The following is a 22,332-nucleotide window of genomic DNA, read 5'->3' as shown; positions in this document are numbered from 1 at the left end:
CCATTTGATCAATGATCTTCACAGAGCCCTGACACCTTCTTTGGAATTACATGTTCTCAACAGCAATCTGAGTGCAACGCATTTGAAGAGCCAGTAAAAAGAGAAGCAGGAATTTGTACATGGAATTCTTGAAGTAGCTACCCTTTGTCTAACCCACAGAACTATTACTAGGATCAATTAATATAATGTAGGTAAAGTGATAAAGTGACAGGCTTTGTACACCAGAAAGCATGATACCGATAAAAGGAATTTTCAAGATCGTGAAACCTAAGACGTTATTCCGTGAAAGTTTTGTAAAGAAAAACCTAGATGTCTTGCCCAAGATGTATGGAATATCACAAAATATCTATGGCAAATTGTACCCACAAATAAAATAACTGGATACATTTTAAAGATATAAACAAATGTTAAGAATAATCTGATTACAAAAATGTACCTGAGATGGAAACAAATCTGAAATTCAGCAAAAATTTAACCAGTGTTTGTAGAACTTTGGTTGCTTTCTAAAAATGTAACAAAATGTCAATTCTCAGAGGAAGAAGTTAAAAATAAAACCATAATCTCTCATTTTCATAATTAAAAGGAAATGCATTTTCAACTGCCTATAACATGATAACATCATTTCCTGTCAGCAATTTTTATACAGATGCAGTTCTGAGCCTTCAATGGTCTTAAAGCTATTTATAGCGCTAATAAGAAATGGGATTCTCACAAATTAACAGACCTTTTTCTCCGTGAAAGACAAAACTGAACAAAGATTTACAACGTGGGAAGTTTCTATTATTCATGCTTTTTTTCTGTCTGGAAAGCCTGTAACCCACTATCATCACCAATACCCACCCCCGACGTCCTGAGTCAGCCTTGCAAATACTCGCTAGCCTCTTAAGACACCTAACTTCCTCTCCTCCATCGAGCCTTCCTTGTCACCTCTCTGTCTTTGCCTGGTTCTCCAAACACATAACTCTATGTTCCTGCTGTCCCCTGCTAATAATCTTTGTACTTACTTACTAGTCTATCACAGTTCCCCGGACTTTGAACTCCATAGATGTAGGAGTACCTTACGGATATGTGTACTCACAGCACAGCACAGTGCCTGGCACTTGTGATGATCAAGATAAGCTTGCTCACTTTGATAAAGCTAACCTTCCTCATCAAACAGCTTTTTATTGACTATTTCCCACAGTGAAATTAAAACGAGGAACTTTTAGAGACAAGATTTCTTTTGATGAATTTGCTCAACTCAGTACATGACCATAAAAAAGCAGTCAAGTATTGAATATTTAGTATTTACTGCTGAGTTTACAATAACAGTGTTCTAACAGAAAATGGCATCATGCAGGCAGATTAAAAAAAATCCAGAAAGCACACACACAAAAAGTTGTGTATTCTCAAAATAAATAGTATATGGTGATTGAGCAGAAACAAACTTTCTGATTTTTATCTTTCTGTATTTCCACTGGTTTCTAACACAGGAGAGATTCTATACCACCACCTCAACGTAATGTGGTCAAAGTTTATTTATTCATTGAACACTGAGCCAGGCCACATCCTAGGTACCAGCTCAACAGTGGACAAAACAAAGTCCCTGCTTTCAAAACACAGCACAACTTAGTAGTGGTGAGGGATGCAGACCACCTGGGTTTGAGTTCAAGCTCCATCACATACGAACTGTGACATATTATGTAAGTTACTTAACCTCTCTGGCTGCAATTTCCTAGTCTATAAAAATGGGAACAATATTACCTACATCATGGGTTGTTATGAGTATTCAGTGAGTTAATATTTGTAAAGTTCTTTAAAGAGTGCCTGGAATGTATGATATAAGTAAATGCTTGACAACATTTCAAGGTGCTTCAATTCTACCAAAAAGAGACAGACACTGGGAGGGAGGGAGAGGCAAGAGGGAAGGGATGTGGGAACAGATGTATATGTATGACTGATTCACTTTGTTATAAAGCAGAAACTAATTAAAAAAAATTTTTTTTAAAAAGAGACAGACACAAAACACATACATATGTAATTGGTCACGTGGTGATTACTGCTGTGAAGACAGTAAGAGGGGCAAGGGAAGAGAGGATGGAGGTCCTTGCTCGCTCACACAAGGTGGTCTCCCCCAGAAGGCCTCTCTGATAATGTGACTTTTGAGCAGAAACCCTAATAAGTGAGGAAGGAGCTCTGGAAATCTTGGAGGAGTGTCACAGGCAGAGGAACCAACTGAACTAGCTCTGAGGACGAAGACAGCTTGGAGCATTGACAGAACCACAGGAGACTAAGGAGAGGTGCTGAAGCAAAGCCAGTGAGGAGGAGAATGGCCAGGGGCCAGGTCAGAGCAGGAACAGAGAGGGGAACCCCGTAGGGCCTTGCAGCTCACAGGAAAGAGTACACATTTTAACGAAAAACCACTGGAGGATTTAGAATGGAAGGGCAACGCTACTGGATTTTTTTTTATGAGAAAAAGTATATAACTTTATTGAAAACATTAAATGGAGAGATACACCATGTTCACGAACTGGAAAATTCAATTTCATGTTGATGTTGATATTCCCCGAACTGATCTATAGATTCAGTTGGGGTCCATTCACTATGGTGATTTTTGTTGGTGGAACTTGACAAGCTGATTCTAAAATTTATATGGAAGAGCAAGGGCCAAGTATAGATCTTAGGAGATCATACACAGGGGTAGATAAAATGATCAGTGGGACAAGAGAGAAAACTAAATTGTGGTATATTCAATGGATCACTATACAGCAAGGAAAAAGAATGCTCTACAGCCACACACATTAATTTGGATAAATCTTAGAAACATAATATTGAAGGAAAAAGCAAATCACAGAAGAATAAACATGGTATGGCTCCATTTATATAAAGGTGAAAAACATGCAAAACCAGTACAAACATATGTAATAAAAAGCACAAAGCAAAGCAAGGGGATGTTTAAGACAGCACAGTGTTTCCTCTACCAGGGAGGGGCACAGCAGGGACTTCAAAGGAAACAGCATCCATTTCTTAAATGGGGGTGGGGAGAGTGTTGTTTCTCTTTATTTTATAAATATTTCCTTGTATCTTTTCACTATTAAAAAACAACAACAACAAGAAAAGATATTCTGGAGGGTGAGGGGTAAACTAGTGGCAGACACAGGAAATCAGCCAATGCTCAAGGCGGGCACAAAGTGACTGGTGCACCAAGTTCCTAACAGAGTTAAAAAATAGTGACAGAGCACGATGTTTAGAAAAACAAAGGAGTCCTAGAAGCTCAAACCTTTGTGGGCATGCGCAGGGCCTGTCGGATGGATGGGCTTCTCTGAGGGCTCTTGGAAGGCAAGCCCGCCACGTCAGTGGAGGACTACCGCCCTCCCCCAGCAGCACGTGTAGATTTTCACTTAACCCCATTTTTGGTCCAGTCCCTCACCCTCACCCCAGCGGGGTAGCTGCTTGGCTGCAAGGGGTCAGGTGGGTCCTGGGGGGAGGGGCAACCTAGCTGCTTCTCATAGAGACCTTGAATCAGTCCCTACTGTCTGCCCCAAACCTTGCCTTCCACCGTGCTGGTGGAATTCCTGAACCTCTCCAGGGCTCCTGGGGGCAATCAGGCTGCCTCTCGGCCCCTCCAAGAGGGGAACGCTAATTTCAACTTCTGATTCTCTAAGAGAATAGATGAGCCTCTACCCACTTTCCATCTTCCAGAATGTTGTCAGGCTCTTTGGTCTACTGCCGTCTCCCTATTTTCTTTGTCTTTGTAAATTTACAGCACTTTTAATTTCTTTACTATCATTTTAGATTTTAAGAGGAGACAAACTCACATGCTTAAACCTGCCACATTTAACTGGAAGTGTCTATTTACTATATTTAAATAAACGTGTTCAACAAGCAGCTCCTGACGAGTCCAGAGAGGAGGAGGTTAGCAGTCTCAGCACCATCCAGCACAGATGCTTGAACATCCCCACCTGATTTCTCTGCCTTGATTTTTTCGGCTGTTCAAGGGTGAAGGAGAAAGCACAAAGATCTGGGTTCAAATCCGGACTCCTCCATTTACTACCCCATGATCTTATCACATCAAGTCTCAGAGCTTTATCACCTGCATCATTGCTGCCCAGTGCACTGGGTTAGCTGGAGAGAAGTTTACTGAAATTGTTGCTGTGAAATGTTCCGAACTTATTATAAAGCACTGAACCTGGGAAGGAACTCTGGACTCTCATACCCCGGATCACTACATTCTGCCTTAACCTGCTGGCCACCCCCCGCCCCAAGGCCGCAGAAGGCAGAGCCCTGGCTCCTGACACCCTCCGGCATTCTGTGGTTTCCAGGCCTGCCAATCAGAGGAACCAAAACCAGCAGCCCGGGCAACAGTGAAGGCCCAGAAACCCACAAAGACGGAGGGAGCCAGAGAACCAAGTGGGCACTTTATTAACCTGGCAAAGGGGCAGCTGGGCAGGCCGAGCAGCCCCCCTGCCAGACCCTTCGCTGTGCTCAGGGGCCGCTGATAGAGGCAGAGCCGCAGGGCCCAAGCCCTGGACACTAGGAGTCCAAGCTGGGCAAGGGCAAGGCTACGGGCGGGGCTGGAGTTGCCGAAAGCAGGCATCAAGTACCAGCCTGCCGCCCTTTCTGAGGCTGGGGGTGGGTCTGACATGAGTCCCCTCTCCCGTTCCCCACTCCTTGTACAGCTCACGCTGTTCCTGGAGTCAGGAAGCCACGAGTCCCACATCAGCTGTGGTCTGGAAGGTGATGCCGTCCCCCTGGCAACGGGGTGGCCCGGAAGGGCCAGAGCCCGACAAGGACCCAGCGGGGCCCCAGGGCCGCCTGCAGGTTGCGGGAGGGGCCCAGGTCGTAAGGGTGCTGCCCCGAGCCCACTCCCACGTGGTCTGGCCCCTCAGCAGCAACATCCCACGGAAGAGCAGTCCAGCCGCGCACATGGGTGCACACGCCACACACGTGTCGGTCACGAAGGCCAGCGCAAACGGGGCCGGAGACACTGCCTGTGAGCAGCTTGTGCGCCGGGGCAGCGGGAGGAGGGTGGCGGTGTGCAGGGGTGTGTGGGCTCGCAGCAGGGCTGACGGGTCAGGGCCCAGCAGCACACAGACATGCAGCAGGACGCCTGCCGCGTGAAGCATCAGACACACGCAGGGCCGGTAGTTGTGGAAGCCCACGCGGCGGCCCAGCGGGCGGCCGTGGTGGCCCCGGCGCAGGATGCAGTGGCGCCAGGCGGAGCAATGCCCACTGCACGGTGGCCTCGGGCTTTGGCACTGGTAGCAGTAAGCCCAGCCCTGGCCCAAACCACGGCCGGCCAGCATCACAGCCCGGATGCTGGGTCCGAGCGCAGGAAGAGCCCCCCACGTTGCCCAGTAGGTTGAGCAGCTGGAAGGTTGCCGGCGCAAGCTGCAAGGTCCGGGCCAAGAGTCCCAGCGGGGGCGGCCCGGGACCCAGTACCAGCATGTAGGCCAGTTCCTGGCCCACGGCCGCGGCTCACAGCGCGGTGGGCCCAAGAGGCAGCCGCGCGGATGCCGCCTCCGCGCTCCCCACCGCTCAGGGCTGCCCCATGGCCTGGACCCACTAGCGGTGGATCCCGGGGACCCCGCCGCTTCCCGCTGCTGGATTTTTGTAGTAGAAGGATCACCGTGGTTGCTGTGTAGAGAAGAAACTCTAAGGCGAGGAGTTAAGAGTAAACACAGGAGGATCTGTGAGGAAACAGCAGGCTAGGTGAGTGATGACGTATCTTGATGAAGATGGAGGGGAACATAAGATGTGGCCAGATTCGGGTTATTTTCTAGGTTAGTCCCCAGCACTTCCTGACTGAGGGATGTTGAGTGAGAGAGAGAGGAGTCCAGGATGACTCCAAGATTTGGGGTCCAAGCTTCTGCAGGGATGAAGCTGCCACCGACTGAGATGCGCAAACTAAGGGGAAGCGTTATCCGTCATAGGTCAGATCATTTTCCTCCTCAGAAATCCTCAGTGGTCCCCGCTTACTTTGTAAAGTAAGTCCCCTGGGCCTTCCATTCAAGGCCCTGTTGACACCACATGCACTTCTCTATGCTGTTTCTGCTCCAGCCAAGCTCGACCCATTGTCTGGTCCCCAAACCTTCACAATTGGATGACTTTTTCATGATACTCCCTTTCCTGGAAGTACTTCCTCTTCTTGTATGCCTAAGAAAAGGTCACTTAATCCTTCCGTGATTAACTTGGATTTCCAATTCTCTGATGAAGGCTTCTCTGGTATTTCTTGGCAGGTGGCTTTGGGCTTTGTACTTTTGTCACACATATTCCATTTCACCTTAAGTTATTTTATATAGTTGTTGGTTTCATCAAATAGACCGAAACCTCTTGGAAGGTAGAGATCATATCTTATTTATGTCAGTGGGTCTACAGTTCCTAACACACTACTTGCATTAAATAAAAATATTTCTGTCCAGATGAAATTAACATGTGTATCACTTCAAAGCTTTTGATATGAAAACAATCAAGTGCTCTCTTTACAATATGTTAATCTTAAAATTTTATTTTTCATTTCATCAAATGAAGTGAAATGTCTATGTAAAAATTTTTCTTCATTTATAAAATGTTGATAGGTAAATCAGAACAGAACAGAAAAGAAAAGAAAGTTATAATGAAAGGGAGAATTGATGTGTCTCCAGTTTTTTGCTTTTGCTTTTAAGCCTGATAACGTTTCTTTGGCTGATTATGAAGGTAATAGCCTTGAGCTTTACATGATAAGCTTAAAAATGTCTCTATGATATCCCAGTATATAGTTCAGGCAATATGCCTTAAGATTTTCTTTTTCCTTTTTTTTTTTAAGCACAGCTACAAGCTTCTCTGGGGAACCGGCTATAACACAAAGATTTGGTACTATCTGTCTCTTCCATTTCAGAAAACTAGAAATTATGTGCTTTGAGATACAAGGCAGTAAAATATTGATTGTACAGGACATTTTAGTAGAGTAGAAGGTATTCTAATTAACATGATAATCAACATAGGCTTTTTCATGGAACAGATTGTATAAATCGAACATTTTTATGGATTTTGATAAACATACTTCACTCTCAGAGGGATTTCAAGCTTCCGGTGTTATTTCTCCTTTCTGGACACCATGGTACACAATTAAGGCAAAGGAACAAAGGAAGAACCCAACATTAACTTATAAATCAGCTATCAATGACCAACTGCGCAAGGGAGTAACGCCAGTCCCTGGCATTTCTGAGAGCTATATCATATTGGGGGTGCTGGAAATCACTAATGCCCTGAGAGATTCTCTAGTATTTTTGATATTCATGCGTAAGCCTCATTCTCCATCCAAAATTTTTGCTTAAAAATAAATAATTCTACCTGGGGCAGGAAGAGCTCAAGCTTTAGTATATGACATAGTTACCTTTTTTTTTGGAGCACAAATTCTGCCACTTATGGAACTGAATATTTTATATATATAATCTTAATTTTCACAATAACCTAGGAGGTCATTAACTTTATCCCCAAAGGCACAAACTGAAGCTTGGAGAGATTAAGTCATTTCCCCCAAGGCTACAGAAGCCATTAACTGTAGGAACTGGGATTTGAACCCAGGCTATCTGATGCCAGAATCCATGCCCAGAGTCATTCCTTTATGTTACTGTTTGTGTCCTGAGATCCGCCTATGAGCCTGTGTGCCCTTTACTGTGTTCTCACTAGGGATATGTTGGTGAAGAACAGCACAAAATCTGCTGTCATGCAGCTTACCTAAGAGCTCTGTAGCAGAGAAAGGAAAAGAACTTCTATCGTGTATGCTTTCTTGAAGATTTAAGGAGAAGGCTGTATTGCCCTTCCTAGAACATTTTCTATCAACATAATTTATTAGAAACATTAAAGTGTTGTATATTTCAAATTAAAGTATGTTTGAATGGAATTATTTCCATTAACCTCATGGGAAAATTTTCATAGAACATAATGATTTTTCCTCTGTTATATTCCTTCTTTGTCATTGAAGAAAATGTCCCTGTGATCTTGAAAACACATAACTGTGTCAGACATGACCTACTGAGGAATCTACTGGCACATACTGGGAGGCAGTGTCAGCTGAGTTCTGTTCCTGGCATTGCCATGATGGACTCAGTTCTCTACCATAAGATGCACATCATGTGCATTTGCATTATGTTGGATTGTTGTCAATAAACACCCATCTATTATTTATGCTTTGTAGCTCATAGAAACATTTTGCACTGTCATCTCTCTGACCACAGGTTCTCAGAAACATTCATAGTCTATTTTGAAACTAAATTTTACAAGGATATTAAAAATGAAAAATAAAAATCCCCCAAGGCATAACCCACGGAGAAGTCCTCTCTTTACAATTTGGGGCTATCCGTCCAAACATTTTTATATTCATATTCCTCCATACAGAAATCCTTGACTTCTTATATTGAATCATTTAAAACACTGACTCATTTAATTTTTGTTTCTTTTTTGCCTGGTCTTTAAATTTTAATGGAACCTTCTCTTGAAAAACTTCATAATATATCATTTACTTTATGCATTGGAATACAATAGTGCCAATTTTACTAGATACTCTGGTTAGTAATATGGGGAAAAAGTGGCTGTGGGAGATCATATGAACAATATGTGAGGCCCAAGAGAGTTACGAAAATATAAGTATGTAATATTTCATAGACAGGTCTAAGGAGTAAATAAAAAGCTATGGCTTTAATTCATTCTGCTCAGGAGAAAGAAGCTATAAGTGAAATATGGTGGGACTAAAATGTGTGCTTCTAAGATGGTTCACCTACTTTAGACCTGGTGATTGGTATGTTGTCATAATTTTCAGAATTTAGTCATTATTTCAAAATAATATGAATGTAGAAGAGGCTCCTATAATCCACAGGAACATTGTTTCTAATTATTTTCCATTCCCTCTGTACAAAATACCCCTTATCTTTAAAGGGAATAATATATCTCTACTGATAGGTAAGAAGACCCTCAGGTCCCCAAACCTATAAGAACTAGAGTAGAGGCTTTTAAAAATCTGTTGATAAATTATTTTAAACTGATTGAGCTAGAAAACCACCAGAAGAGAAAATATTTGGTAAATGATGTAGAAATGTTAAAAATCATCAATACTGGATTATTTTAAAGCTCTTTCCCTGTTCTTCTCCACCTCTCACCTCATCCATCAATTCTCCAAATGTCAGCTTGAACCCTCTGGCCAAATCCTGTTTCAGGGAATTTACTTGTGGACGTGGCACAGCAGGCATTAAAGATGCCATTAAGCTGACATCTGCTCCAGGACACGGGAACCTTAAGTGGCCTGAAAGCATCTAATGTGCCATGCCAACTCAAGAGAAGTCAAAAGAAAAGGCAAAAACAAACAAAACAAAACAAAACCCAGCAACAAATTTAAAATATACTGAAATTAAATTTTAATTTAAGTGTGTGCCTTTGCGTGCACTCACACATACATATATACACATTCATATGCTCCACTTGCTTTAGATTCGTAGCACTGAGTACAGAATTGGAATGCCATAAGCTCCGTTCCGATAGTGACATATGTTTTACATTATTTTTAAAGAACTAATCCTTACACTCTTTTTGCCAAAGTGTTATATTATCATTGATGCCATTTCCATCTCAGCAACCTTTGGCTATACAGAGAAAGGTTCTCTCTATGTTCTTTTCAAATAAGCTCAAACATACATATCTTATAAAACAAAGATATGCATCACCCAATATGAATTGTAATCTCAAAGAACGGAAGTTCTTTCCCCAGCACCCTGACCCAAAAGATGCTCAGTTAGCTCCATCTCTAAAACGCACTTGAAATTAATGGAAAGTTGAATTACACACACTGCCTCTATTTTCTAAAATATTTTTACAAAGTAACAAATTGTTTCCACTCAGTAAAAATGATGGATTATTGTATAGTTTGAAAAAATTAATGAACAGATGGAATATCAACCCATTATTCATTAAAATATTTTACTGGGTTAATTCAGCAAATAAAAATGGAGAAGAGAGCAGATGGCCATTTATAGTTCTCTTGATTTCTTAAACTACTTCTTTACAGCCAGAACTGCTCCTATATTTAACTTGAAATGCACAGCTCTCACCATATGCACAGTAAGCAAGCATTCATGTGACCTCATAAACTTTTCATATAACACAGCAATGATTTTTATGATTTAGTTAAAGGAACACTATACACTTACAAAGTAAGTTATTTCCATAGCCCCAATATTCTGGGGATAATTTGAATTTCCTAGACTCAGTAGATACTTACCATCATTATCTGGTCTGAAGTAGGTTCAAGTAGGCACATGGGTAAAATTTCACAAAAGGAAGTGATCAGCTTTGTTACAAACGCTGAAGTATGCCAAGCATGCATAAAATTATTACAGAGTAGGCAGTGTTTCTCTTAAGGCAATACTTTTTTTTCCATCGTATCCTACTCCTGTAAGTTACTGCCTTTTAAAAAATTCTATCCTCATGTAGAGCAAATGGGACTCTCACATATGTAAGTGGAATCAACCACTCTGGAAAACTGCTTGACTGTATCTATTACAGCTGAACATATACATACTCTATGGCCCAACAATTCCACTCCTAGGTATACGCCCCACAGAAATGCATAAATATACTCACAAAAGACACTGATATGAATATTCATAGATGCACTATTTGTAAAAGCTCAAACCAGGAAGCAATCCAGACAGAATCAATAAATAAGTTGTGACATATTTATACAATGGTATAATAAAGACAATGGAAATCAACAAACTTCTGATATAAAAACAACAGGAGTGAATATTACAAACATAAAGTTGAGCAAAAGAAGGCAAACACGATAGCATATACTCTGCAATTCCATTTATGTAAACGTCAAAGGTTGACAAAATCACTGTGGTGACAGAAATCAGCATAGTGGTCGCTTTGGAGGAAAAGTGGGGAACAGTGACGGAGTCAGGCAGGGGCCGGTTTGGGGTGCTGGCCACGTTCTTTTTCCTGAACTGGGTGGTTGTTACATTGGTAGTTTCCTATTGTGAAAATGTACTGCATTGCACACTTATGATTTGTGAACTTCTTAATATGTATGATAGACTTCAATTTTTTTAAAGTTTACTTTAGAAGATAAACACTATGAATAAAGAAAAAAGTCCTCTGTAGCAGTGCCAAGTGCAGTACAGAGATTATACCATAATGAATAGTGAGAATTCTATTTCATCAGAGTTAACCCAAGTGACATAATGCAAAAATATTCTCTAAATATTATTTTCATAAAGTTCTCCCACCTCCACATTCGAAGTCCTTGGTAGCCTCCCACTGATAGCTTTCCCCTGTGATAGAAGACGTGTTTCTCCCAAGCACTGGACCTTCCCCCTTCGGCTGAGTATCCTTTCACCTGTGAAACTCCTTTCCCCAATTCTCCTCCACATGGTCTGTGCCCCATGATACTCTTCCCAGCTCTGCAGGTGAGGCATGGATGGCTCAAGCCTGAGTTTCTCTCAGACACAAAGTTCTCATTCTGATAGGACAATTCTTTGTTTTATGGGATTGACCCAGGCACTGTAACAAGGTTAGCTTCCCTGAATCTGAACCCAAGATGCCTGTAGCCTGTAGGGCCTGTAATTCTTATTACATATAGCATGGAGTTCATGATTGGGCTTCTCACTAAGACATCAGAGACAAGAGACCTGGCATAATGTCCTGTTCATTGTTATTCCACCTAAGCCCAACAGTGCCTGGGTATGACACCTTTTCAATAAAGGTCATTTGAAGTTATTTGGCATGTGTTCAATACATGTTTACTGAGCACCTTGATGTGCCAGGCATGGTTCTCAACAATAGGGATAGAGTAGTGAATAAAACAGACCAAATCTTGCACAGATTTTCTCTTCTAGTGAGAAAGAGATGATAAACAAGGAACAAACAAATACAAACAGAAAAACAGCAGATAGTGATAAGCGCTAAGAAGTTAGGAAAATAAGATAATGTGATAGCAATCAAGGGAAAGGGGGCTGGTTACTTCAGTGGTTCTCAACCAGGCGTGATTTTGTTTTGAGACACTGTATAAGACATTTGTAATTGTCACAACTGAGGGACTCTAGTGGGTAGAGGTCCAGGATGCTGCTAAACATCTTACAATGCACAGGACAACCCCGCTCCACAAAGAATTATCCAGCCCCTAATGTCAATAGTACCAGGACTTTCTCATTCTACTTTAGATGGGGATGAGGGGTGGCCTCCCTGAGGAGGTCCCATTGGAGCCACGACCTGAATGATGATAGAGAAAGCCAGGTGAGCAAAGTTTTGGAGAAAGGGCTTCCAAGCCAAGGGAATAGGCTGCAAGGTGCAAATCAGTTTGGGCGGTCTGAAGAAAATAAAGAAGAGTAAAGGGGCTCAACTTAGCTAGGAGGAAGGACAGTATTTTCAAGTTTGGGCAGGTAGTGAGTGGTGCTTTCAAGATACCACTTGGGACGAGGCATAGTCCAAATCATTTAGGGCCTTAAAAGTCACGGTAAGGAGTTTGAATTTTATTCTAAGTACAAAGGGAACCTCCTAAAACATTTAAAGGAAAGAGATGACATAATCAGATTGTAAGAAATCGCCCTGCCTGTTGTGTGGAGAATGAATTGTCAGAAGGGCAAAAGTGAGGCCAATGGGATGAGTGAGAAGACTACAGCCGTGGTCCAACAGAAATAGGGTGATGGCCTGGATGTATGAGTGGGTGGAGTTGCCAAATAAAATATACAGGATAGCAAGCTAAACTTGGCTTTCAAGTCAACAAAGAATGATTTAATTTTTTTTGTATAACAAGTCCCCTGCAATATTTGGCACATACTTATATAAAAAGTTATTTGTTGTTTCTCTGAAATCCAAATTTAACTGGGCATCCTTTATTTTTATTTGTAAAATCTGGCAACTCTATGCATGCCTGAATGGACAGATATCTGCATAGGTAGACATAGAATCATATGTACTTGGGAAATGAGCCAACCTGCTGTATTTCTCAAATGCAAAAATACAAGGTTGTGCATGAATGGTTTCTATATGTGAAAGAGGCATGTGTTCAAATATATATTGGTTATACAGGAGATCAATTAAGTGCCTAATCAATTTTGACCTTTATCTCTCTCTCTCATTAGTTTAAAATCTCCAACCAGCTTCAGGTTATCCCTCTAGTATCTTACTAAAAGAAGGAACATATATTATACATTGGTTCTCATTGCTCCCTAAGCTGTTTTCTGTCCCCATCAACCAGGAACCCCACGTTCAAAATCTTGGGATAGGCTTCTTGCATGACTTTTATCTTCAAATGTGAGCTAATAAAATATACAAGTTCTGTCACTTCTTTTGCATTGATCTTCAACTAGATTCTCCTTAGGAGTATCAAAGAAAAGGGGGGATTGGAACCAAGCAGAACCCTGCAGCACCCCCCAACCACGAAGTCCCCTCCATGTTCCCTGCCCCTTGTTTATAGAAGAGCTGAAGTCTCCCAGGGTCCCCTGAGTCACAAAGTGCAGGCTCAAGCAGCTAATGATTAGCACAATAGAGTCACAGACTCAGTGTCTGATGCACATTCGGAGTTGTTTTCCAGATACTGCAACTGCCACCAGAGGGAAAATGCTAACTGCATGATGACCGGGCTGCAGCCATGACATAAGCTGCTCCATCTTGATCAGTACTGAGTCTACGGCTAGCACAATGCCAAGAACAGCCTTAAGAGAATGGCATTAGCGCTATTCCTCATAATAATCTATATCTTTGTGGGCATCAAAATAATTGTGGCTTATTCTGCTCGTATATGTAAATGGGCAACTAAACTGTCAGCAAAGATATGTTACAGACCCATGTAGACATCTTCCACTCTAAGAATACAGCTCCCTATATCAGCAGGAAGAAGTTACAGAAGACGGACCTTCGCCCATAATCCCATAGAAACAGAAAGATGTTCTGACAGGTGGGGATTTGTAAGCAGCTTTTGGCAGGAAAGAGCTCTCCACAGGGCAGGGGTGGGCGGCGGGCCTTTTGTCTTGTTAGTAACCTTAAACAAGTCACACCCATGCTCCACTGATCTCCAGCCCTAGCACACCTTTCAAGTCTTTTGATCACACAATACCTTGCCTAATCTGTTGGTTCTTTCCATAGATCAAAGAAGTAGAAATGAAGAATAAGTAATCAACAGATGACCAGATCTCTTCCCTAGCTTCCCTTGCAGTAATCTCACAAACAAACTGTGTGAACAAGACAGCATCTAAGGAAAGGCCAGGAGGAGTCGGGAGTTGACAAGTCTGCGCACAGTGGGGCATGTCAAGGACTCTGACCCCCTATCTCAATGGTTAACTGCGATTACTTCCCTTTTTCCCTTTAAAAACTTTCATGGCCGAGCAGAATCTTCAGAGGTAGTTTTTGAGGGACACTGAGTCTACCATCTCCCCCGATTGTTGGCATTTTGATTAAAAGCAACTTTCCTTTCTACCAAAACCTGCCTGTCGGTTATTGATTTTCGAGTGGCGAGCACCGGACCTGAGTTCAGTAACACTCTCAGGTTTAAACCTTCCAGTGTTTCTTATCATTGTAAAAAATTGTAAATTGGTCATTCTTAGGCTGTGTCAGGCTAGCAGATATTTTTAGTTTGGCTCACATTGTAGTAAAAAAGAGTCAATATTTAAAGTTAAGAGCATTTTCTTTAAAATCTGGGTGTCTGACTGCCTCTGAAAGATCTGAAGATCTGGCCGCACTGGATCTGCATTTACCCTTGGCTATAACAGCTGGAGTTGAATAGAAACTTTCTTCTTTACACAGAACATGTAAGTCCTCACCTGCTTAGGTGACTTGATTGGCATCTAACAGTGTCACCAAAATTGGATTACATGCAAATGCCTCTGTAGCAAACATCAGAGACCTTTCAAAGCTCTTTCCCTGTTCCCCACTTCAGTCCTATGTCCCAGTTAGGCCAACAGCCCCAAAAGTCTCATTTTTGTTTCCTGCTCCTTCACCACATTTTCTCTTCTTCAATCCAGATTGTTTTTTCTTTAATTTGACTTCCTATTTAAATTGTTTCTGTACATCTCACCAACATTGTTCATTACCTTGGTTTTCTTTCTGAAAGTTAACATGCATATATTCTCTAGGTGTTTTGGGGCACTTGTCTTATCTCACCAAGACTCCTGTGTCAGCTCCCTAAGGACAAGAGCCTTCCTTGATACCTCTTTTAGTAATTCTGGGCATCCCCAAAGCGCTCAAAAATTAGTGGTTGCATGAAATGACTACACTGCAATCTAATCAGCATATAAAGAGAAAAGTGGACCTGATCTTATTCCTTTTTGAACAGTATACTAGTATGGTTTGCAACTGTTTATTTTTCCTGAAATCCACTATTTTTAAAAAATAGCATGTAAGAAATAGAAACTAAGCAAGCTCTTTTAAAGTTCTGTTTAAGGTAATTTAATAAAGCCCCTCAATTAAACCACACTATCTCATTTTACTCCATAGATATATTTGATTCTATGACCAATAAAGACTAAAAATTTCACTCATTTTGTCCTTACTTCTTATGAGATTATTAAAACTCAAAGACCCAATTTTCCATCATTTTAAGGAGGCTGATTATTTAAATATTAAAACTTGAAATGAGAAAATAAAGTATTCTCTGTGTATGTATCTATTAAAACATAAGGGAATAGATGAGAAGCCTGAATTCTAAGAAAAATTTTCTAACTATACGAGCAGATACCAAAATCTATTTAAACAGCTTTGTAAAAAACAGTGAGTTTAAAATAATTTACTTTAGTTACATACCTTAAAAAAGAATAAGATTTAAAGAGAGAGGTCCAAAAAGCTAATATTTCCTCAATCAAAAAAAAATTCTTTCCACACAATAATTACCTTTAAAGAAAATTTTAGGAAGGTTCAAAGGGAAAAAATAATTGGTAAGAAATCCACTCACAGTAGGAATTAGCAAACAATCTGTGTTTTCCTAAATCACCTCCTCTTGATGCCAGGTCCACAAGGCATGACAAATTTTAAGTGGGCTTTTGCTGCTGAGAACTAATCCATAAGGTACAACCATTTCATACACACACACACACACACACACATATACACACACGGCAAAGTGGTGAATAAAGTAGCAAACATGGATTAACTGCTTCCATTATAGCCAGTTAGTGAAGATGAAAATAATATTATAGACAAATCTTTTAGAAAAGGCTCATATGCCAATATGCTTTGCAAAATATGGATTGCATTGTTCATAAATGTGTGTATATATATACACACACACACACACACACACACACACACATATATATTGCTTGGAAGATGCTTATGCACTAATAAATAAGAAAAAAAATCACTTCCCAGTCAAATTGAATCTTTGGAGGCAGTAAAAAAGAATTTGGAAGGAAAAAATACATAAGGACATTAGTTTCTAATTCAATTATATCATATAGTGAATCAAAATTGAAAAAAACGTGAAAAATCACTCAACAGAGAAAATTCATTATCAACTCAAATATAAGATAGCAGCCCTCAATTATCCAAGGGAGATTATATTGTTCCTAACCCAGCACCTGACTTACTGATAACAGAGCATTTGCATAGAATCATATCATATTACATTAGCACTTGGCATCTTAATGAGTGCCTAAGACCTGTCACTCAAGAAATACCACCAGGGAAACCCCTACAGTGCCTCGTGCAAGGTTGCTTAATTTGTCAGTGACAGAGGAAGGGCTAAAACGTGGGCTTCTTGCTTTAGAAAAAATACTGATGTTTTTTGAATTAGCTGAGTTAATGATTTGCCCCACTGAGATCTTGCCTGTTGTTTGTTGATTTCCTTGTTTGTTTGTTTAAACGAGAAACTAAATATTCTATCTGTTATATGAAAGTTTGAGAGAGGTGTAAAAGGCTCTCTGGTGAGGGATATGAAAGCATTATTCCCATCAAGAGCCGGGAGGGCTTCCCTGGTGGCGCAGTGGTTGGGAGTGTGCCTGCCGATGCAGGGGACACGGGTTCGTGCCCCGGTCCGGGAGGATCCCACGTGCCGCGGAGCAGCTGGGCCCATGAGCCATGGCCACTGAGCCTGCGCGTCCGGAGCCTGTGCTCCGCAACGGGAGAGGCCACAGCAGTGAGGGGCCCACGTACCGTAAAAAAAAAAAAAAAAGAGTAAACTGGGAGATAGGACTGGAAAGTGACTCTGAGAGATTCTCACGTTCAACCTTATATCTATGAGCAACGTGAGGTCCAGAGAGGTGATGCAGCTTTCTCCGCACTAGCTGGTGGCAGGAATCGGACTGAACTCTATACCCATATAGTCTAGGGTTCTTTCTTCTGCACCTTGACCTTGAGTTGTGTGTTCAAGGTAAGGCATCACTATAACATTGAAAAGGAATTCATCGAGCAAGATAATCACATTAAATGTAAATGCAAACACCACAGTTGAAAATCTGCAATAGATGACGGTTTTTATTATATGTTGATTTGTTCAACATATCTATTATTGCTCCTTGTAATTATAATGGATAAACAGTCATTGCCCTGGGGTGTTGCTCATGTGTCTGTAATGTTCATCACAGGCCGACAGGGACCCAGGCCACCAACAGCTCACAGACTGTAGAATTAAAAGCTGTGTCAAGCACTGGCTGAACCGGTGCACTCAAGCTTCATCGATTCGGACCATTTTGGGGAGAATGGGGTACAAGGTGGGGACAAGCGAAAATAAAGTCAGAAATTAACTATTTTTGAAGAAATACATAACGATTATTTTTAAGTAAGTGAAAGCAACCACTTACATACTGTCAAATGTAAGTCCTGTAGGGCTTATTTTAATAACTGAATAACTCATCTGTAATTAGCAGATAAATTGTTTACATGAAAATGGCATCAGAAAGCATTTGAAAATACTTCTGCACATCAAAAATGTGCCATCAAATCTTATTTATTCCAAATTTTGCACGGAAAACATTTGACTACAGAGAGAAGAGAGGTAAATTTTAGTCGAGTTCTAGTTAAATGATCAAGAATTCTCATAGTCATAATGCTCTTAGTGAAGTGATAATGATAGTATAATGATTCCTCTCCACTCCTCACAGGGAGTTCATATGTATTTTCTAATTTGTGCCGAACAGACTTCTGTGATGTGAGGGTAAACAGAGGTGAAGGAACTTGCCCAAGATATAGTAGCAACTAAGTTCTACATCCTGGACCAGAACCCAGGGGTCCTCTGACCCCTGCTAAGTACCCTTTCACTCTTCCACATGCTCTCCGGGAAGAGTACAGCATTCTGGGTTAGGCTAGATGAGCTCTAATGTCATTTTTCTTTCATTCCCAGGGTCTATATTTCTTTATGTGCAGTGACCTCAAAGAGAAAAGTATCCATTACACATACGTGCGATTGGGGCTTAAATTTACTGGATTCCAGGGACTCTGCATTTCCCTTCAGTGGGTTGTTTCAGTATCTCATGGATCAGTACGTGTGTTCAATACCTTAAATCCTTGTTGATCTGAGATGAGCATAAATACTCAAACTATCTTTGGTTTCTCCACCTCTTTTTCCTAAACACTAGGTTTAATGTATAAATGGAACTGAGTCAAATATCCCTTAGTCATTCTAATGGCAAGAAAAATGACAGCTCCTTTTCTACCATTAACATTACCAAGACCTAAACTCATGGATAATCTTCTCTTCTCAGGCAACAATTACTGTGAGCCTCACTTTGGTGGGGAAAGCAGAGACACCAGAAGAAAGAATCTTGGAGATTAATTTGTTAAATGGAGAAATACATGCATAATAAATGACTCTATGCTATAAACTTATTAATAAAGAGGAAGCTGAAATAAACATGCACTTATGTTCAACTGTAGAGTCTCTTTCACCTTACCCTACATGTATGGCAATATCATGTTTATTATTGACCTTACATAGCTATAAATACGAGCTTCAACACAGCTCAGTTTGGAGCTTCTTAGTGGTGAAATGTCACCTCTTAGTCTTTGTATATAATACAAGGGAGATCTTTTTTGACTGATGTGCGTGCACATGTATAACTGCCCAGTGACAGCAGATTAGGATGACCAGATGACTTATGACTGATCAATATGTAGAGCTGAGCAATGTACATGGAGAGGAGGAAAGAAGCCTTGAGCTTTAAATACTGCTGTGAACGGATTAAGTGAGCATTCCTGCCACCACTCTATCAGCCCTTTATCATTTAGAATATTCAGTTAGATTTCTTACCATGCATATCCTCCACCCCCAGACCTCCCGAACTACTTACTCATGGTTACTTCAACAACAATTTTCTGGCTAGTATTCCTTTGCAAATTATGTTTTCTTGGTTGAAATAGTCCCTTTCTCCCTTCGCTTCTCCACCTACAGAATTCTACTCATCTTTAAATACCCAGCTTATATGTCACTTTCTCAGAGAAGACCTAAGTAAATGTACAGTGGTCCCTCGCTATCTGCAGGGACCCCTGGGGATACCCAAATCCACAGGTGCTCAAATCCTTTGTATAAAATGGCATAGTATTTTCATATAACCTATGAACATCCTCCTGTATACTTTAAATCATCTCTAGAGTACTTATAATACCTAATACAATGTAAATGCTTTGTAAATACCATGTAAATGCTGTGTAAACAGTTTCCAGCTTGTGGCAAATTTAAATTCTACTTTCTGGAACTTTTTGAAAATTTTTTTCAAATACTTTCAGTTGAAGTTGGTTGAATCCACAGATATGGAACCCACGGATACGGATATGGAGGCCAACTGTACACTCATCTACATTCAAAAGTACTTTGGTCAAGCCATTCCTATATCACCGACCATAATATGCTGTAATGACTTGATTAGCTACCTCACCCATTAGATTGCACACCCTTCATGGCCAGGGCTGCTGTGTTATTCCTTGTTATATTTCCGCCACCCCTTGGTCCCCTGCCCCTTACACCTGCCAAGATGCTCCCCAGTTTCTTGCATACTGTGGGCATAGATTAAGTTCTATAAATGTTTATTGACTGAACTAGTGTGGGAGTGGCCAGTGGATAGTCAGGATCTAATGGGTCGTTAGATTTGTGGATGATGAAAACCCTCCTAAACATAATGTGTTGACCCAAAGGCTCAACTCCCTGACCTTTCATTTAGGCTGTGAACCAGAGTGCACAAATCTTTGTTCATCCTTTTAATGTGCTATCCACTTAGATTTCAGCCTTACATTAATCTGGGATATTAATTCCACCAGCACTTCTGATGGAAGCTATAATTTATATCACTGAAAAACCTTTCTGTAGCTTAATATCCAGAGGTGTAAGAATACAAGTGACATTAAACATTAACTAGGCAGAGAGGTATGAGTGCAGAAACCGTGTTGTGTGAAAACTCAGAGCCAAAATGCAGGCTAAAACATCTCACAATTAAAATAGGATGAAATGAGCAAGTGTCACAGGTCCTCCTGCATTAGTCAGAAAGCATGTAAACCAGAGGCATATTTATTGCCTAAAAAAATCCTCAAACCCCTGAAGTACCTATAATTATTAATTATGAATAAACAACACTGAAAGTATTGACATTGTACATTCCTATAAAATGAAACATAAAATAATAATGCCTCAATCTTATACAATCCTTTCAAGTTAATGTCAAGTTGAAAAGGGATTCTATGAAGTTCTAGGTGGGCAAGCGTTCATGACCACCCAGAAATGGAATCTGTTGTGTTAATACCTAGGTCAGCACTCTTTACTAACACACGCTCTCTCTCTGACACTAACACCATATAGAGAGAGTATGAGGTGGCTGATCCAGCCCTGAGATCTAATCTCAATATGCCACAAACTTGCTGAGTAACCCTGAGCAATGTTTGTATTTCCTTGGGCCTAACGTTCCCCATTTAAAGAAAAGGGCTAGAATAGGGTACCATTATGTCATTTCAATTTGAATATTCAATCATTCCTATTTCTAAGGTTTATTTGATTTGTCATCCCTGCTCTTACTCTTCTGTTAGAGGAAAATGTCGGTGGCTTGATAAAACATGTGCCATTTTTAGCATATTTGAGAACTGCAAAGTGAGCTTATTCTAAAATGCTATCCATTGTGATGCTTCCAGCCTCAAGTAATACAATAGAAAGTCCAACATCATGCAAAAGTATTATTTCACAAATAGGATATCTAGAGTGTAGATGGGCTCAGGGCTGGGTGAAAGATATCAGCAAGGACCCAGGTTTTTCCCATCTTTCTGCTCTGACTTCCTGGGTGTCAGTCTCCTCTTCAGATTTGTAGCAAGGTGCTTGTCCTAGGGTACAATAGAGAATATGAAGACCAGACTTATAATGTCAAATCTCCGGGGAAGATGTCATCATCTTTCTCCAAGCTAAAAGCCAACAGCTCAGCAAAGCATCTTCTCCTCTCTGTCATATTATTAAAGTAGTTTGGGAAGTAGCTGTTGAACACCAGTATGATGCTAGAAATTGTTCGTGATACAATAAAAAGATGTATAAAGGAAAAGCCATTCAGTCTTTCATTGTGGTGTCATGACTAATTCAGAAAATGAAGCACAGTTGCTCCACTACTTGGATACCAAAATCTGAGGATGCTCAAGTCCCTTATATAAAATGGCACAGCATTCACATAGAGTCTATGCACATCCTCCCTAAGCTTTAAATCATCTCTAGGTTACTTATAATACCTAATACAATTGCTATGTATATAGCTGTCCTTGCATGGCAAATTCAAGTTTTGCTTTTTGAAACTTTCTGGAATTTTTTTTCTTTTTTTTTGCATATTTTCCATCTGAGGTTGGTTGAATTCATGGATGCAGAACCCGCAGATATGGTGAATCAACTGTAAATCTGTTTTAGAACCTTAAACCAGGACAGAAATACTCTTTCCATGAGGTTAACCCAGCCCTAGCAGAATCTCCAGGTGTGGTTAGGCAGTGTGACCCTATTCTTACTTCTGAAGAAAACAAATTCCTTACTTAAGGATGATTTTTCAAAGGAATTTATCATAGACTACACTGACCTTACTTTTTTTTTTTTTTTTTTCTGGTACGCGGGCCTCTTACTGTTGTGGCCTCTTCCATTGAGGAGCACAGGCTCTCGACGCGAAGGCTCAGTGGCCATGGCTCACGGGCCCAGCCGCTCCGTGGCATGTGGGATCCTCCTGGACCAGGGCACGAACCCATGTCCCCTGCATCGGCAGGCGGACTCTCAACCACTGCACCAGGGAAGCCCCTGACCTTACTTTTGAAGTGACTAAAGCTCGGCAAAGCAGAATGCATTTCAGATCGCAATGGATTGCAGCCAAGGGTTATTTGAGGTATTTAGACTAAGGTTTTCAGCAAGATAAGCATAGTGTAACAGTAAAACATAATCATAGCTGCTAT

At 40.9% G+C, this 22,332-nt stretch overlaps 1 protein-coding gene and 1 pseudogene across 2 annotated transcripts in view; both read right to left on the bottom strand.

The window, feature by feature from the left end:
- HS6ST3 (heparan sulfate 6-O-sulfotransferase 3) overlaps nt 1-22,332 on the bottom strand; it is a gene marked incomplete at both ends in the record, with an annotated part of 664,060 nt that overhangs the window by 185,739 nt on the left and 455,989 nt on the right. The gene's annotated exons all lie outside the window — the stretch shown is intronic.
- On the bottom strand, nt 4,677-5,532 carry LOC309792594 (putative palmitoyltransferase ZDHHC24; annotated as a pseudogene). The gene has a single exon. The product of its transcript is annotated as a putative palmitoyltransferase ZDHHC24 (transcript).

Source organism: Mesoplodon mirus, assembly GCF_964341445.2.
Source record: "Mesoplodon mirus genome assembly, chromosome: 17".
Classification (NCBI taxonomy): Eukaryota; Metazoa; Chordata; class Mammalia; order Artiodactyla; family Ziphiidae; genus Mesoplodon; species Mesoplodon mirus.
The sequence above is the reverse complement of the archived record's forward strand: the minus strand, read 5'-3'. Positions and strand labels throughout refer to the sequence as shown.